Source organism: Sorex fumeus, unplaced genomic scaffold, assembly GCF_029834395.1.
Source record: "Sorex fumeus unplaced genomic scaffold, SorFum_2.1 ptg000146l, whole genome shotgun sequence".
NCBI classification, from domain to species: Eukaryota; Metazoa; Chordata; class Mammalia; order Eulipotyphla; family Soricidae; genus Sorex; species Sorex fumeus.
Window position 1 is genome coordinate 599,106 of NW_026606203.1, and position 8,602 is coordinate 607,707.

Sequence of the window (8,602 nt, forward strand, 5' to 3'; positions counted from 1 at the left end):
ATTTCTTGAGCATTTATGAAAGATTAGGTAATAATAATCTGAGGGCCAGCGTCAAGATATTTGACTATATTCCATTGATCTGAGGCCTGTCTTTATCTGAATATCATGGTATTTGGATGACTACAACTTTGTAGTAGGAATTGAATTTGGGGAAGGTGTTCCCATCTTCTTTTTACCAAAGATTGCTTTAGCTCTTCATGGGAGTTTATGGTTGTGTATGAGTTTCAAGAGTGTTTAATCTATTTATTTGAAAAATGTTATGGGTATCCTTTTAGAAAGTGCATTAAATCTTTATATAACTTTGGGGTGTATTGCCATTTTGACAGTGTTAAACCTCTCAATCCATGAGCATGGGATGTGATTCCATTTCCTCATATACTCTATTATTTCGGGAAGTAGTGTTTTGTAGGGTTTTTTTTTTTTGGTATAGTTCCTTAACCTTTTTAGTTGATTCCAATATACTCGATTTTCTGAGGTATTATTGTGAATGGGATTGTTTTTCTCTATCTCTTTTTTTCTCTTTCATTATTAATATATGGGAAAGCCATGGCGTACCAGATATTGATTTTGTAATATGCTACTTTACTAAACAAATCTATTGTTCCCAGGAGCTTTTTTGGAGATTCTTTGGGATTTTCTAAGTATAGTATCATGTTATCTCTAAATATTAAAAGCTTGAGTTCTTCCTTTTTTATATGGATGCCCTTGATATCTTTTTTTTTTTAACGAAATCATATGGCAAGTACTTCAAGTACTATGTTGAATAGGAGTGGTGAGAGTGGGTAACTTGTTTTATGCCTGATTGTATTCTGGAATTCTATTTCATTGATTTCTGCTCCAAGCCTTTGGTTTTTCCCCGTTGAGAATATTACTTGCTGTGGGTTTGTGGTAATTTGCTTTGACTAGATTGAGGAAAGTACTTTCAACTCCCATTTTGTTGAGAGTTTTTCATCATGAATGGGTGCTGGATCTCATCGAATGCTTTATCTACATCTATTGATATGATCATATGACTTTTATCTTTATTTTATTGAGATGGTGTATTCTGTTGATTGACTAGAGAATGTTAAGCCATCCTTGCATCCCCAAGCTAAACCTACTTGGTCATAGTGTGTGATCTTTTGTTGAGTTTCTAGATTCTCTTTGCTGGTATTTTCTTGAAAATTTTTGTATCTGTATTCACAAAGGAAATAGGTCTGCAATTTTCTTTTTTTGTGGTGTCTCTGTCGATTTGAGTATTAGGGTGATCTTTGCCTCATAGAAACTATTTGGGAGTATTTATGTTTCTTCAATTTCCTGGAAAATCTTAAAAATGTTGGAAGCAGTTCCTCTTTAAAGGTTTGAAATAGTTCACTATTGAATCCATCTGGGCCCTGGATTCTGTTTGGGGGTATAATTTTGACCATCATTTCAATTTCCTTGTTAGTGATAGGTTCAGTTATTCCAAATCTTCTTAGTTCAGCCTTGGGAGGTAATTGGAATCCAATAATTTATCAATTTATTCAAGATTCTCTCATTTCCTGCTGCAAAGATTCTCAAAATAATCTCTGATGATCCTATGGATTTCTGTACTTTCTATTAGGATACCCCCCTTTGCATTTCTGATTCGATTTATTAGAATTCTTTCTCTTTGTTTCTTTGAGAGGCTTCTCATGGTTTAATGATCTTATTTATTTTCTCAAAGAACCAGTTTTTGTTCTTATTGGTCTTCTGGATTGTATTTTGGGATTCTAGCTCATTGATGTCTGGTACAAGTTTTATTATTTCCTTCCTCCAGCCTAGTTTGGACTACTTTTATTGGTTATTTTCCAAAATCTTGAGCTCTAATTTATTCAGGTAGGCCCTTTCTTTCTTCCTGATGAATTCTGGCAGAGCTATAATCTTTCCTCTTAACACTGCTTTTGCTGTGTCCCACAAGTTCTGGTAGCTCGTGTCCTCATTCTCATTTGTTTATGGAAATTTTTAATTTCCTCTTTGATTTCTTCCCTAAGCCAACGGTTGTTCATTACTTCCCTTAAAGAAAATATTTCCTTGCTGAGCTTCAGTCTGTTTGATCTATCGAGAAGTGACAAAGAAGTGTTGAAATCTCCTACTAGTATTGTGTTACTATCAATGTTTTTCTATAAGTCTATTAAAAGTTGTTTTAAAGTATTTTGCTGGTCTGTCATTAGGATCATATACATTGAGGAAGGTGAGTTCTTTCTGATGTACATATCCCATGATCATTAAGAAATGACATTCACTGTCTCTGATAACCTTTAGCTTGAAGTCCATGTGGTCTGATACTAGTATGGCCACTCCAGCTTTGCGGAGGTGATATTTTCTTGAAAACTTGTTTCCCAGCCTTTTACTTTTAGCCCATGGGTGCTTTGATTGTTCAGACATGTTTCTTGCAGGCAGCAGAATGTTGGGTTCAATTTTCTAATTCATCTTCCTATTCTGTGCCTCTGAATTGGCACATTTCATCCATTGACATTGAGAGAGATTGTTGTTTTGGGGATTTGTGCTCTCTTTATGTATAATTTTTGTACTTGTGGGGATTGTCTTAGCTTAAAGTATACTTGTTAATTCTTCTTGCAACAAAAATATGGAATGCTTTACAAGTTTGCATGTTATCTCTGTGCAAGGACCATGCTCATCATTGTATCATTTCAATTTTAGTATATGTGTTACCAAACCTAGTAGGAGTAAATTTTTCCATATTTTTCGCTTCTTATTACTTTGAGTGTTGTCCTTCCTCACTCCTATGGCAGACAATGATTCCTAATCAAGGAATGTATTTCAAAGCAGCATGAATAATAAATAGATTTAGAATTTTAATGTCCCAGAAATAAAAATATGGTTTTTACTATATTATCGTTTACCATACCCTAGGCATCAGTTTTATAAAATAATTCTTTTGGAAGATGGTATATGAGTTTGTTTAATGTTGTTCCCTGAATCCTTCATTAAGGACATTAAAATAGAGCCTTTTGCTGTTCTCACCTCAGTCCTGTGTACACCTCCAGGAAAAGGTGAATGGTGTTGTCTGCACTTTGACCACCTTGAATGTATGTAGGATTTTTCTCCTGAAGGATGAGGTGAGGATCATATTGATGATTTCATTCCACCTTATTACAAGTTCAACTTGAACGGAAGGTGAGACTCATGAGACTCCTATAAAGGACAGAACAAAGGGTCTCAGTGAAGTTTAATGGCCAACTCATATTAACAACATAGATGACTCAAAGTAACCTGTGTGCATCTTTGTGTGTAGTGAGTTTCATATCTACTGATAGTGATTGTCAGTCATGACACATGGGCAAAACAGACCTGTAATTAAAAATCTAATTCTCTGAGCAGAGTGGGGTCTCTGAGGTGATTGAACAAGTGTGTAGTAATTTATTGCTAAGCACATAAGTATTTTGAATGATGTGTACTTTTCGATCTAAAATTAATTCCAAATATGTATAAAACGACAGTGTCCTGACCTCGCACCTGGCTTTCGTCACCGAGGCCCCTTGGAGGTGCCGGGGGTGAGTTTCCCTCACCGCCCTGCTTAGAGCCCCGGCAGCTGAAGACCTCTGCAACCAGCCATAGCTACGCTTAAGACCACCCTTCCCAAGCTTGAAGGAGCCTCTTGCATGAAGGAACTGGAAGAGGAACCCAGATGTGCGGGACCGGGGGATGAGAACTCCATGGCTGCTCAGATCAAGACTGTGCCCCCTCCTTCCAAATCCCCCATCTTCTAATAATTAAGTGCTACAACCACGAACTGCTCCTGGATCCATGTAATGCCATCAATGGCCAACATCCAGAGACTGGATCTTATTTAGAAGACAGCAACTCTGATAGTCCAGTTCTCACTCTCAGAGAACCTGGTAGGCTTCTGTGAGTATTTTGCCCGCATGGCGGAGTCTTTGTTTCTGGTCACTGTTTCTTTTGAGGTATAGAAGCTGCTTAATTTAAGATAGTTCCCTTTGTTTATCTCTGTTTCCAGTTGCTTGGCAAGTGGCGTGTTATATTTGAAGATACCTTTAGCTTCAATGTTGTGGAGGGATTTGCCGACCTTGTCATCAATGAGCCTGAGGGATTCTGGTCTGATGTTGAGGCCTTTGAAACATTTTTATCTGACTTTTGTGCAAGGTGTTAGGTAGAGGTCTGAGCCATTTTTTTTTTTTGCATGTATCTGTCAAGTTTTTTCTGCACCGTTTGTTCAGAAGGACTCTCTTGATCCACTTCACATTTCTTGCTCCCTTATCAAAGATTACATGATTATATATTTGAGGGTGTGTGTCAGTATATTCAATCCTTTTCCATTGGTCTGCAGCTCTGCCTTTGTTCCAGTACCATGCTGTTCTCATTATTATCGTTTGTAGTAGAATTTGAGGTTGGGGAAGGTGATGCCTCCATTGTCTTTTCCCCAAGAATTGCTTTAGCTATTCGTGTGCGTTTGTTGTTCCATGTGAATTTCAGGAGTGCTTGATCAATTTCTTTGAAGAATGTCATGGGTATCTTTATAAGGATCAAGTTGAATTTTTACAATGCTTCGTGGAGAATTGCCATTTTGACAATGTTAAATCTCCCATTCCATATGCAGTATATATGTTTCCATTTCCTCCTGTCTTTTTTAATTTCCTGATGTATAGGTCCTTTACCTCTTTAGTTAAGCTGATTCCAAGGTTCTTGATTTTCTGCGGCACGATTGTGAATGGGATTGCTTTTTCATGTCATTTTCTTCTCTCTCATTACTTGCATATAAAAAAGCCATAGACTTTTGGGTATTGAGTTTATAGCCTGCAATTTTACTATAAATGTCTATTGTCTCTGGGAGATTTTCGTAGAGATTTTAGTATTCCCTGAATATAGTATGATATCTTCTGTGAATAGTGAGAGATTATTTCTAAATTTCATACATGAAAAACCCTTAATATTTTTTTCTTATCTATTTTCTCTTCCAAGTACTTCCAGTACTACATTGAAGAGAAGTGCCAAAATGAATTTTTACTTAGCACATTCTGTCTGTAAATTTCTATGCTAAGAACGGTGGAAGAAACAGTGATATCTTAGTAATTTACAAGTAAATTATAAAGACAGATAATTTAAAAGAATTTCTTTGTATAAATTTCAAAATGTGTAGCTTTTATTAAATATATTAAGAATAAATTGTAGGTCTTGATTATACCATGAAGATTATTTTCCTGTTAGAAGTTACCCTTCTAAAATGCAATAAAGAGACACATTTTGAAAATGTTGATTATTCCTTAATTCATTCAATGAATGTTTGTAGTCTGGTTGTGCAGTGCCTGCAGGAAGTCAACCTGTACCCTCAGGTGAGTGCATCAACAGTCTGATGGTGTCTTCATGCTTCCCGATAACCTCAAATGGCCACTGTGCCTCTGGCTGGCTCCCAACAACTCAGGACTACGTTTCCCGAGAAATTAAATTCCCGAAAGATATGTGGGAGCCATGTTAACAAACCACCCCAGGCTCAGCTATACAAGCTAATGGATTGGTCTTGTTTCAGAGACCCATAGACATATCTGGAAGATATCAACAGCCACAGTTAACCTTGGACCTGCAAAAGGCTGAAGACACTAGGGTAAATCAGAGGGAGGCAGGTTAGTTTGGTGCCCACCCAACCAGAACCCAGTGCAGCCACTAGCTCCCACAATCCAAAATCGCCACCATGCTCTCCTCTGGTTTCCATCGTCTCAGGATGGCTCTCACTGAAATATAACAGCTGAAAATTCGGATATGCGGGTTTTGTGACTGAAATCTCCAGGCTTTCTATGGGCAGGATGGGCATCCCACCCCCACTGCCCTGTACTTACGGAAGCCTCAGCAGTCATTTCCATACCTCAAAGCTACTCCAGGCTTACCTTCCTGATAAAAATGCTAAATTCCTTGAACAAACATGATGACCTCTTAGTACCTGTACGAGACCCTTAATGCACAAAATAAAAAGGAGACAGAGAGAAAGAATTAAAAAGCCTGCTATAGAGACACACTGGGGGTTGGGGTAGGGTGTTGGGGGATGGTTTTAGGGAACCAGGAATATTGGTTTTGGGAAATGTACACTAGAGGAGGGACTGATGTTGGATCGTTGTATGACTGGAAGCAAATTATGAATAGATTTGCAATGGTCTATCTCACAGATATTCAATAAAACATTAAAAATATATATCCTTCATTTGTACCTCAGAATACTGATGAAACTTTAAAACCCAGCATATCTATTTTTGTGTTCTCTGTAGGAAAAAAAATGTTACTCACCTGTGTGCCAATAGCTTGTAGAAAGCTAAACCCAAAGATATATCAATGACTGTCTTTGGCATGAATACTGTAATTTCAGCTATGTTATGTTTTAGAATCAGTTCATGGACAAGACGTCAAGAGGAACAGTGGCAAAGTGCATCAATGTTGAATGGATAATGTTTCAGGAGCTTGCAAGGGAGATGGGAAGATTTGGCATGAGTAAAGGGAAGAAACAGAAGAGTGAAGTACTAATAAGTATCATGAGAAAAATGCAAGGGAGGACATTTCCTGGCAAGTGTCACACTCTGTTGAGATTTTGGTGAGGATAAGTATTACAAAGTATCTTTCCCATTTAGTGGTAAAAAGGTAACTTTGATGGGTGTATTTAAAATTTACTTTAACGATTAGAATTACCAAGAGATACAAAGTTACAAAGTTGCTCATAATTGAGTTTCAGTCATCTAATGTTCTAGAACCTTTCCAGTATATTGGGGCATTTTTGAAGGAATATCCCTGGTGCGAAGACTAGGGCATCTGAATCTTAACACATTTCACCAAATATATGATCTGTACTCACATGATTTACACTGTCTCCCCTGCTCTTTGATTTATGTTTTCATGCAATATTTCCTTGTGAACCTCACCTCAAGTGAGGCTCCCTAATTAAGACAAGTACATGTTTCTGGGGCACTACATATTTTTTGGTTGCTGGGAGAGTCTCTAAAGCAATGCTCAGGAGGTGTGGGGGCCCCACAGACAATTTTCAGAAAACGTGGCCATGGTGCTTGGGGTCCTCTGAGGCTATACAGCCTTTGATACTCTGGCAATCAGGTGGTGCTGGGAGTCAAATTGAGTGCATGTGAGACAAGTTCCATAAGCACTACACTATCTCCTGCAGCCCTGGGTATTAGATTTATGTCATCATTCTGAGGTCCTCCCTTTTGTCAGAAAGCAGAGACTTGTGCAGGAGAAAGTGCAAGAGACTTTAGGGTTTAGCTAGGTTGACTGAGTAGCTGGTGATACCATTAAGATTGGAACATAAAGTAAAAATAAAACAAGAACCCCGTGCCTTTTCCCGCTGAACTCGACACCCTCCACAGGGGTACATCTGCGGACAACACCTGCAGCAGCTCCTTTGGACTATCCATCACCTAATCAGCCCTCCCCTCCAGGTGGGTAGAGGGAGCACAAGCCAGGTTCACCACTCCTCCACTCCTCACCCCCAGCCCCTCACCTTTTCCTGCAGAACTGGACACCCTCCAGCAGGGGACACCTGAGGCAGCTCCATGGGATTTTTCATTGCTCCTCCTACATTCCAGGATCCTGGGTGGGAGTGACCCTGGGATGGGCCAGGGGCGTGACCACCATATAGGGAGCGTTTCCTCCCAGAAGTGGGCGTGGCCTTCTCCTGGGTGTCCAGCCCCAGTTATATTTCCCAATCTGGGCTCTCAGGACTTTCATCTCTCACTTTGTCGCCTAATACCGACTAAAAATTTCTGACCACCTCTACTAGAATACAACAACATCCCACTCGCCTACTCCATTTCTAAGAAAAGACCTGTATGAAATGTGCTGTACAAGCTCAAAACTAAAAAGTACCTCCTCCAAAGCGCAAATCTCCACCACAAGGAGAATATGAAGAAAAGAATCCCGAATCCTCAACCGAGGTTTTCCACAATTGCACTCTCTTTGATAAAGAATTCCAGGATAAAATGCAGAAGGTGTTCAAGGACCTACTCAAAGAGTAAATGGAAGAGATATCCAAAGACTAAAAGAAGAAATGAAAAAAACAATAGAAAAGAGAGCCAAGAAAATACAGGAAGAAAAGAGAACAGAATTTTAAAAAGCTACACAAAGAAGATTCACAAATAAAGGATTCAGTGGATGAAATTAAAAAGTTAGTAAGTGCCCATAGCAATAGGATAAGTGCAGCTGAAGTTAGGATCAGCGAGCTTGAAGGTGAGCAACAGAAATCCCACTGGGAAGAACAAGCAATAGCAAAAGACCTCAAAATGGCTCTAAGGAGAATCAGAGACCAAGGGGATGACGCCAAGAGGAACAACATTAGAATCATTGGAGTACCAAAAGGACAGGGAAACAACCCCAATGAAAAAGCTAGAGTAAAAGAAACCATTGCTGAAAAGTTCCCAGAGTTAAGGAAAGCCGACATCCAGATCCAAGGAGCCAGAAGGGTACCAGCTTAAGGAGACCCCAGAAAAAACACTCCAAGCATATCATAGTCAGAACGATGGATGCTGTGGACAGAGACACAATATTACAAGCAGCAAGGTCAAAGAAGGAAATTACATACAAAGGAGAACCCCTTAGATTCACAGCAGACCTATCAGTGGAAACCCTCAAAACC

General features: G+C 39.0%; 1 pseudogene; it reads right to left on the bottom strand.

Moving 5' to 3' along the window:
• Window positions 1–2,581: 2,581 nt before the first annotated feature.
• Window positions 2,582–2,678, bottom strand: LOC130016139 (uncharacterized; annotated as a pseudogene).
• Window positions 2,679–8,602: the final 5,924 nt, after the last annotated feature.